The sequence below is a fragment of the Bombus terrestris genome, chromosome 11, assembly GCF_910591885.1.
Source record: "Bombus terrestris chromosome 11, iyBomTerr1.2, whole genome shotgun sequence".
Classification (NCBI taxonomy): Eukaryota; Metazoa; Arthropoda; class Insecta; order Hymenoptera; family Apidae; genus Bombus; species Bombus terrestris.
This window is the reverse complement of record NC_063279.1, coordinates 17,295,752-17,306,026: the sequence shown is the minus strand read 5'-3', so window position 1 is coordinate 17,306,026 and position 10,275 is coordinate 17,295,752. Positions and strand designations below refer to the sequence as shown.

Here is a 10,275-nt window from a genome sequence, read left to right as displayed (position 1 = left end):
TTCCGTACGACTGCTCCCTGAAACTGGGTTTTTCTATTTAAAATGGGCGAAGAGAAGTCAGCACGAGGACATCTGTTTGGACGTGACTGTTTTCCGGAAGTTTTCCTCAATGCCAGTGTCGATTCCGAAGTTTCGAATGCCAACGGGATGGCAAAGACAGTTAACTTACGATCAGAAAAACAAATTGCAAGGAAAAGGAAGAATAAATTACGTCTTGGATCGCTTCTTCCACGATCGTAATATGCACTGCGAACGCAACGGTTGAAAAGCAATTTCGGTTTGCGTCGTGCTAATGGATACTCGATTTCCTCTGTAAATTCCAGGTGCAAATCTACCGTTTTACTATCTGACAAACTTTAGTCAGATGACGTTAGATCGATCGTGAGTAATTTGCTTTGTATCTCAACCGAAGAAATCTAAATAGATCTTTCCGAGACAAACCGCGGGCCATAAAAATCAATGCAGGAAGAAAGATCGATTAAAACTCGTTATCAAGAAGAAAATTTAATTCCTGGACGTTCTTCGTAGCAATTTAATACGCGATGGATAGAAAGGAACGGTACAGCCTATGCACTACTTCGTTATTTGTGAAAGATACATTTTCAAGTATTATTACTATGTATATATATTTCAATTTCAATTTATTATTTTTAGCAATAATATTTGAAAATATATCTTTCCATTATATCGACGACCATTGTACGATAGTAGCGAATATTTCAAGATACATCGATAACTAAATTTCAACTACAATTGATCTCAATCCTCTTCTAACCAAAATATCTCTATCCCTATCTTAAAGTAATCGGGAGCCTGTATTTCAAAATTTCCATACAGCGTGCTTGTTGGAACAGTGGCGTAGCCACGCAGGCCCCTCGCTGCTAATCGATTCCAGGAGCGTAGCGGAGTGCTCCACTTTGGTATTTTTAAACGGTCCTCCCCTCTCGCCGCCCTTCCGGTCCGTCCCTCGTGGCCGCGAAGCCATCTAGCCACCCCACTTCCACCAAGCCACTTCTTTCGGTCTACTTTTCTGTAGCCTGCTCGCGCGAGTACGAGCCAGTGACTATCCACCGTGGGTGGGGGCCTGGTCCGGTAAATATTTACAGTTAACATCGTTACATAATAAGCGTGTACAGGTCGGTACACGCGTTCACAGGCCAGCAGTTCGTTTGGTGCAGACGGAGAACTCCGATAACGGGCCATCACCTGCCAGCCCCGATTCGTCCAGATGCAGCTGGCCCCAACCCTATTCTCGATTCCTTGGGCCTGAAATAACCAGTGTTTTGACTCGAGAGGAAATGCTTAATGTGGCTGCAAGTCGAGTAATCGTAAAGGCACTTTACGTCGTGTTAAGCGATTGATTACCTTGGCCCAACAATCCAGTAGATTTCCATATCATTTTGCTAGAATAATATAGGATGTTTGGAATTTCTTCGATGAATCATCGCGATAGAGTATAGTTTCTAATTACCGGAACTTCCTAGCCGGAAACGATTCCTTATAATATTCGGAGAATCTCGAGTAGGTGTTGTTGCACCTTTATCGTCGGTTCTAAACAGGCAGTTTACGTTTCTTGGACTATATTTGACTATATTTTCACGAATTAAGATGACGCAATGCGTTCTCAGAACTTTCGAGTTCCTAAGCAAACGTAATCTTTGCGATGTACATATGTATACACGAACGATTCACCTCTTACCTACTTAACCACTTCCACCAAACCTAAATCTACTTTACCAAATGTTCCTCCTCTTCCTGCAAAGTGTAACAAAAATTCTGTAAGCAGTTTAAAATTAAGCACGCGAAGAATAGGATATTTCTTTAATACGCAATATTCTGATCTTTAAATGCGATAGACATAGTTGTGACTAAATGAAGACGTAGTATACCGAAGCATCTCTGCCAAATGCAAACAAGGCTTCATCTATTTATTGTACCAAAAATTGAAACGCGCATCTTTCTACGTAATATTTTTTCATGTCAGTAAAAGTTATTTCATCCTAATGAGACACGACCGTAATCACATTGGTAAAATGTAAAACCAATTTGAAAGTATATACGATAACTACAAACTGTCTATCGTGGATATATTATTTAGTAAAATATCAGTATAAAGTATGAATAGCCACTTTAAGCGTGACGAAATGTATATATGTAATAAATGTACTAAATACGTGTCTTGTAATTTCTATACATATTCTCAGATTTGGCTCAAACTTTATCGATATAATCGTAACAATATAGCCTCGTAAGACCGCTAGTGAAATTTCACAATGTTTCGTATGACACGCGTAATATATTCATAAATGTGTCTGGGTGCAAGTATTCGAATACTTTCGTAGATCTGTATAGCTCTAAACGACTCATATAATGCACGATAGGGAATATATCAAATTCTTTTTCACGTTACATTTCATGGAACGTGAACGCTTCGCGAACTTCGCGTTAATCGTTTTCCGCTAAATTTACATAACCAAAGGACCTCGAACTAGGAGAAACATCTCTCGTTCGTGTCGTTCAACGCGAACACGAAGGAACGAGCGAAAGAACAAACGACTCGAGCCATGCAACGCGTTATAAGCGTTACGTGTACGGCTTCCGCGGCCTTGCGTACCTGAATTTATCGCGCCAGGTAAATCCTCGGCCTGCACCAGCCCGCACGTTCTCTGCCATAGCCTTTTTTCCCCGCTGTTGTGCTTTGTTCCGTGGAGCCTATCGAGCGGAAGGCTGCCAGTCCTTGTCAGATTGTCAAGGATATATCACGGTCGACTCTGATCGACGCTACTGTTTCTTTTGTTTTTCCCTCGTTTCACTTTTGGCTTTTACTTTGATACTTTTTCCTTTCTTTGTTAGATTCTATCCGCTTAATTATTATTTTGCTATCAAATGCAGGCTGTCTCAAAAGAAATTTTTGTCCTCAAATCGTTTCTAAACAAAATAAGAGAGATATATGTATCTCTAATCAATAATTTATAAAGTCGTACCAATCATGTTTAAAATATGATATGGATGAAATTGTCAGCTCTAGTTGGTTTACGATTGAGCGCCCTTTATTCATACACACGCAACATACGCGTCAGTAGCATTGGATGTATTGTATTCCCTACGCGATCCCTCTTGTTTCAATAGTCTTTTATCAATCATCACGTTACGTAGTCGCCTTATTACATTCATTCTCCGGCACAATCATCGTATTTATAGGATCTAGGATTCTGTTTCAATATTCTGACACGAGATACTTTGATCTCTTAATCCATCGACAAAGGAAAGAAATCTCACGTCGATGGTTTGACGATAGGCATCGATCGTGACTCAACGTAGGTACATTGATTCGAGGAAACCTCGAAGTAAAAACTTAGTGCACGGTTGAAGAAAACGATGGAGAGTCGTTTGCATAATAAGGAGAACAATTCTAACGGTCCTCCGCTCTACATAGGATCGATCGTGACGACACGCGCCATTCGTCCACGCGTTTCGTGCGTCAGATTACAGGAAATTTCAAGTCGATTGTTGTTCCCCATTTCGTATCTTCGTCATAAACTTACTAAAGTTCTAACCAAATTATATTCATGTAACATTTCTTCTATTCATATTCATAGAACATACCGAGAAGAATCGATTAGGAACACGTGCAGCGATATATATTTGCTACATACTGCCCTATATTTAATGATACACGTAATATTCATGAACATGTAAGCAAACAATCGCGTCTTTTCTTTTAGAAGCGCAAGGTCTCAAATGGATACTCGCTTATGGATTACGTAACACGAATCGACCTTGACTATACTCGAACCGCACGCGAAATTAAGGATCTTGATTGTCAAAATGCTTCACTGGGATTAGTATTCCTCGTGTTTGTCAGAATCGAATTTAAAAAAGCTTCTAGCTACGAAAACGTCACCCTAAACAAACGAAAATTCCATGATCCGCGCCTCTTTTGTCGACGTAATTGCATTCTCGAGAATCGTTCATTTCTGAAAGTACACGTCCGTGTACGTGAATCGACGATTCGAAGAAGAAACGGAGAACGACAGGTTGGGATCTCGACAAACGTAATCCTTTTTTCGCGTTGGCAAGCGACAACTGGATGCTTACGTAATCCCGGAAAATGCCGCGCTCAAGCGATAACCCTGGCTTCTCTATGGAAATTCTGACCATGAAACGCGGCGTGCATTGGTAACAAGCCTCTATCCGCGCGATCTGATACCGGTCAGAGGTGAGCAAATATCAGGGACAACGTTCTCTTCCTGCGTTCCAGTTAAACGTATTCTGATCCTAACGAATATTTATATGACACCGTGGATTTCGTCGAGACGTTTGTCTTTATTTGCCTAATACGATAGTTTAATCGACATTGCGAAAATTAAATGACTAGGTCTTTATTCGAGAGTCTTTTGATCTGATAGTATCGAAGACCTATTAAAGTTATTGCTTGTAAGTAAAACGTTTACTTTTCTTACTGTACACGGTCATAAGTATTGAGACTTCTATTCGTTCCATCTGTTGGACAACTAACAAATCTTACTTTATTTATTACAACTGATCTTCCAACTGCAAGGGATTAGAATGGGTTGTTCGATAACGTCCATCGACGACGTTTATAGGTAAGTTAAAAGACTGGTAATAGTTGAAATTCGAATATATTCAAACCCAATCGAAGACGGGAATGCAACAGCCCGGTTCTGATGTGGATCGAGCAAGGCGTCACTGCTTTCGCTATCTGGGCCAATGGGTCACAAAGTTTCCCGCGTGCTCTTGCGCGCTTGCGTGCAAACGCACCTCCGCATTTCCTTAACGCTTCTGTCCTTGTGTTTTTTTCCTCTCAGCTTACCTATTTTCTTTCTTTTTTTTACCGTCAACCGATCCATCGATTTCTTCGTATTTCCTGAATGCCTATCTTCGTATGTGCTCGATCGCCAGACAACTTTTGTCGATCCCAATCTTTGTAATGCTGCGTCGTATAGAAACCTTATAGCGCAAAATTTCGAAGTCACATTTCGTATGACACTTGCAATCGCTAACTAGGGTTATTACATATTATATTTAATAACAATTACTCGACGAAACTCGTGGCTTCTTTATATTCATGCCAGTTCATTTCCACGTCCTCCATGACAGCGCGTAACTGTTACACAAGCAACAGGAAGCGATGGGCAACGACGACAGCAACGATTCGCCCATAAGAATACGCGACGCATATGGCATTGAGAATATAAATAAACGTTTGTGCTGCGTTTCCTGGTTTCCAGCCGTGAAGATTGGTGAAATTATCACGAATCGACCGGGCGCGCTCATTTTCTGCCGGGTTTCGCGCTTTCCTGGAACGAAATCGAAAAGGAAGACGACGAGAAGGCAGCCTTGGGTTTGAGTCGAACAAGGAATGCGCATTCCTGTGGCAAGGACTCGCCTCTCCTCGAATCATTCGAAACTTTTGAAGAACGCTACGCGAGATCGCCGCGCCTCGACCGCTTGGGGAATGTTAATTGAACCGTGGTAAATAATTGCCAGGAGAAAGAGAGCGTTAATTGACGTTAATCAGCCGGTGTGTTGCTCTTATTTTCTACAGAAAATATCTCGAATCTGTTCAAATTGAACGAATATATATTTTGACGTTTGTAAGTGCTAAACATATATGCACGTATAAATGCTTAATTATTTAAAGAAAGTAGGGTAATTTAATTTCTAAATATTTTGACATTTATTTCAAATTCCTAATATATTGATTTCTTAAGAAGGCGATACGTATCGTTGTTCTCCAGTAGTTTGTTAATACTTTTCAAGTTTCACCATTATTTATATACCGTTACTGTGAACCAATCAAACTCTAGATACGTACTTAACTTCGATCCTACCTTCAACAATAGCATAGAACAATCTTAATGGGCGACGAGGATTAACAGACCTTAAACTTTTTAACGAAATGTACACAAATTCCAAGAAGGAAAGTTACCAATTTAAATCTAAGCCATCGCCTTGCAATCCTGTATTGGTGCAATTAACTTTAAAAATACGAAGTAACAACTATTCTCCCATCTCAATCAATTTCAAAACTGCCTGGAGGAGTCTGAAGCGCTACCTTTCCCTGCACTCTACACGTTTAAACGTTCCGTGTTTCTCACACATCGATCAATTTCTACATCCAGTCCGCTGCTTCGGACACACGTAACCAATGGTAAGATCACAATACAAAGGGAATAGAATTCCAAACTTCTGCATCATCTATATCCGCACGAGAACGGTGCAACAGTTGTCAGAAACGGTAGAGAGAACAGAGTCTCGAGCACGATGTCCCCGGTTGCCTAACAGCCTGTGTTCCGTTAGCCGGTTGCCTCATCGTCGACGGTCACCCTATCAACGTCGATGAAAGAGCTGCAGGAAGTCGATTGCTCGTCTTCTTAACTAATTGCCGGACTTCCATTGGCGTTACGTCGTCGTCGTCTTTCGTCCTCGTCTACGTTGTCGTGCTCGGTCTCGTTTGTTGCGTAACTGAACGAGAGCGGTCTCTGACCGTTCCGAATCCACGCGAACCGTTTTACATGCCCAACAGAATCACTCCAGCAGCCTAAAACAGAATATCTAATAAACACCGATCAACCTCTTATGATCGTTTAAATTCGAATAGATCTGAAAATTTAACACAGTCATCCAGGCTACTCGATATCGATGCGCTCAGTTCAAGCAGCCAATCGAGGAGAGCACGAAAGCGGAACAACGAATCCGATTTCAGAGGCTTCCTTCGACCAGCGTCGCGAGGCAGATACCGCGTAAAAGAAAGAAGAAAAAGAGGCAGAAAAAAGAAAGAGGAGTCGCGGTCCAAAAATAGCCAACCTGTGGGCCGTCGATCTTCTGAATGGACGGCTGGCTTCAGGCGGGTTATCGATGCGTATCTTAACGGTGATGCCTGTACAAGGGAGCCGTCCGGCTCTCGGCTGGTCTCCTCATGATTCCGGCGAGACTGCTCTCTAAAAAGAGGTCTCACCTTTGCTCCACATCGCATCGCATCGCGGTGCGCATCGTGCCACGTAATGTGGGTCGCCGCCAGTCGCCGGTGAGCGTATCCGGGCCAGAACGAGCACGACGATGCATCAAAAATCGACGATGGGTTAAGAATTAAATTCAATGTGAATCAATAAGCTCAATTATCTTTTATGATAGCGAACACGTTAAGTATATTAATGATTCGTTATTTCGCACGTCTGTATCCTTTTATCACTTTTATCATCGCGCAATATGCTTTATCGTTTCATCTTGTGGTTCTATATAGAAACTTTAGGAACGTTCTTGGACATCGATACCATCGCCATTATATCAGTATCTGCATTCAGAGCGTGAATTTGACACGACGATCGCGAAGGTCGATCGCGGTTTCGCGATTGGGCGGCCACGGTATTACAAGACTGATTGCGTAACGTGCTTAGAAGCCGACCGGGACACCGTTAGACAAAAGATTTTGTCGATTGTTAACGGACCGTATCCCGAAACAACGTGGTCGGCGTTAGATTCGTGTAGGTGAGTTATCGATCGGTACCAGCGGATCTGTAATGAATCAGAACGAGTCGTGATCGGTAACGGTAAAATATAGCCCGTTACGCTGGCCCAGACAACAACAATAGCACCAAGATCGGTCCGTAATTGCTCCTCTCTCGTTCGACCCCACGGCTATCGATGACGATTCTCGAACTATCGCGATCGCGAGACCCGCGAATTAAGTCCTTAGCCATGGCGGCTTTATTGCTCATCCTGACAAGACGTTTCAACGATGATCACGTTTATTCGTTGTCGGACAAGCTTGTGTAATTTGTTTCGTTGTAATAGTTCGATTTAACCTTTCGAATCTTGCAAAGGATTTTAGATATCGGACTCGACTCGAATTTGTAATCCCATTAACGTCAACCAGGTCGGTCGTGTCAAATACATTCGAGTAAAATATGTGTATATCCCAATCGATTTCCGGTTTACCCACCTTGGATACGATTCAGAGGCGACTTGTCTAAACGCGTGCATGCAATTGCAAGGCGTAAATGTAATAAAGGATTTGGAATTCAGCGATCAGATCGACGAGTAGCTGAAACTTCGCGCGGTTTGCATAATACGCGATGGTACGCGGCAACGTCAATTAATACCGTATTACGAAATCTCTTGCTATTTGCATCACACGGACGTTGCCTATCTGTGTCTAGGCCTCCCAGCCTTCTGCAGTTTATTCAAAGACATTCGTTATTCTTGCTACGCTGATTACGCGCACGTTGCGCAATTCACACTTGCGCTTCTCTCTGAGTCGTGGATCCTTTTCTGTTTCGGGGATGCTTTATTCATTGGCAAATATTACATATGGAAAATCTATATATACAGTGGATACAAATAGTATTCGCACATCATTTTATTTATTACATTTACGTAATACCAATTAGGTTCGAGTATCTAATAAGATTTTATGATTATACAAGCTTGATACGTACTATGAATATGAAATATAAATGGTCTATAAATATCAGTAATTGCACGAATAACACGCATACCTGTAATTTATTTCGCGATTATGTATATCAATGTAAAATAGAGCATATGTTTCAAAGAGATACAGAATAATTAAGAAAAACTGTTTACAAAATCGGTCGGATCTTGGGCATTTCATTAATAACGGCGTTTCTCCCCTAAAACAAACAAAATAAATAGGTGAACAAATAGTTAAATAGACAAACAAGATAACCGCACGTTCGATGGCTATTTCGAACGCGTTATTACGAAAACGGCTGTAATCGTCGCCGATGAGAATGTTACGTAACCGGTAATTGAATACGAATAATTTTACATAAACAGAGGCGGTAGTTAGCCATGGCTGTCTTTGCGCGCAGAAGGACAGTATTATGTATTACGATAATGGTCGTGGAAAAACGTTAACAACTCGGGAGACGCGTGGTCGTTCGTGTTCACGGCTTCGTTCCGATCCTTCGACACACGTAACGCGATAGTTTCCTTCATTGACGCTGCAATTTGCATCGATTAGAACGTTCATGCATATCCGATGATCCGCGTTTCGATTCGATAATCGCGGCAAAAATTTAACTTGTTTCGCAGGAAACGTTTGAAGGGGATGTGAAAGAATCGAGTAAAAACGAGTCGGAGGAATGTTTTTAAACTCGATGACGTGTTTACACGTTGTACGTCATCGAGATCTAGTTTTAAATCTTGAAAAATTTTGCAAAAAATTGCGCCTTGTATACTTTAAATCCCCATACACTCGCAAAGTCTCGTCATCCACACTTGGTAACACGATGATGACGCGAAACGTGGCTTTTTTATGGCGAGTTTAAGGGGACGCGACAAACGAAACAAAATGAGAAGAACACCGCATATTCCTGCCGAGGTAGGGAAGCTTCGTTTCAACGAAGGGACGAGAACGACGTCTTTTCGGGACGTCGTCGTGCAGTTGACGGCGCATTTGCTTGTTGTACATCATCAGAATCCGGCTGGTTCGTTTGGTCGTGGCCGTGCACGGATCAGGCGGCTTAAAAAGCGTAACTCGCGCTACGTACAAGAAACGCAGGAAAAAGGCCGGCCATGGTAAAAATAATGCTTCACGAGCATCATTAACTGGCGACGAAAATAAGGATTGTGGAAGAAGGGGGGTGAGAGATGGTTGGTCGTTTAAGAGACGCGACGGACGGACGGATAAATCACAGCGGAGCTAAGTCCCGAGCAGCCATCGTATCGTCCGGGAGCAGACAAAAATCGTAAAAGAGTGCTCCGCAGGGCTAATCGAGACTCTCCTGGACGCTCCCCTTTCGCTATGTCGCGAGACACTTTTGACTCTTTCAACGCTTTTGCGAACTGCCTCGGTTCCCCGAACACCCCCGCGATTCTGTATCGATGAGCAAAAAGCAAGTACAAGAGTAAGTAGAGGAATAAATGCACGATCACGTTCTTCTTACGCAAGATCCTAATCGGTGATATAGCAAGCGAAATGTCGTTTTAGATGAAAAACATGTTTAGGTGAATAGAACGATTGGATAACACGGAGCGGAATTTGCGAGGCTGTTGCAACGAGTGGTTCGCGACTCGTGACTATTTTCGGGGATTTTATTCCTGTCAGAAGATACGGTCATTTCCCTCCGTTCCAGCGGCTTTTTTTCGTCCTCTTTCAGTCTCTTGTTTCGACGCGACATTTCGAAAGGGCCGCTCCTCCACGCCGATTTCGCATCTCGGCGTGTCGTGTCGCGTCGAGTGAAAGCCTGCAACCTTGATTTTATAACAAAAGTTGCGGCGACTGTG

At 42.4% G+C, this 10,275-nt stretch overlaps 1 long non-coding RNA gene across 1 annotated transcript; it reads right to left on the bottom strand.

The window, feature by feature from the left end:
* Positions 1 to 5,586: 5,586 nt before the first annotated feature.
* LOC125386019 lies at positions 5,587 to 6,952 on the bottom strand. Its single transcript, XR_007225835.1, has 2 exons — positions 6,832 to 6,952; positions 5,587 to 6,565 (listed from the first exon to the last, which is right to left on the bottom strand). It is a non-coding gene; the product is annotated as an uncharacterized LOC125386019 (long non-coding RNA).
* Positions 6,953 to 10,275: the final 3,323 nt, after the last annotated feature.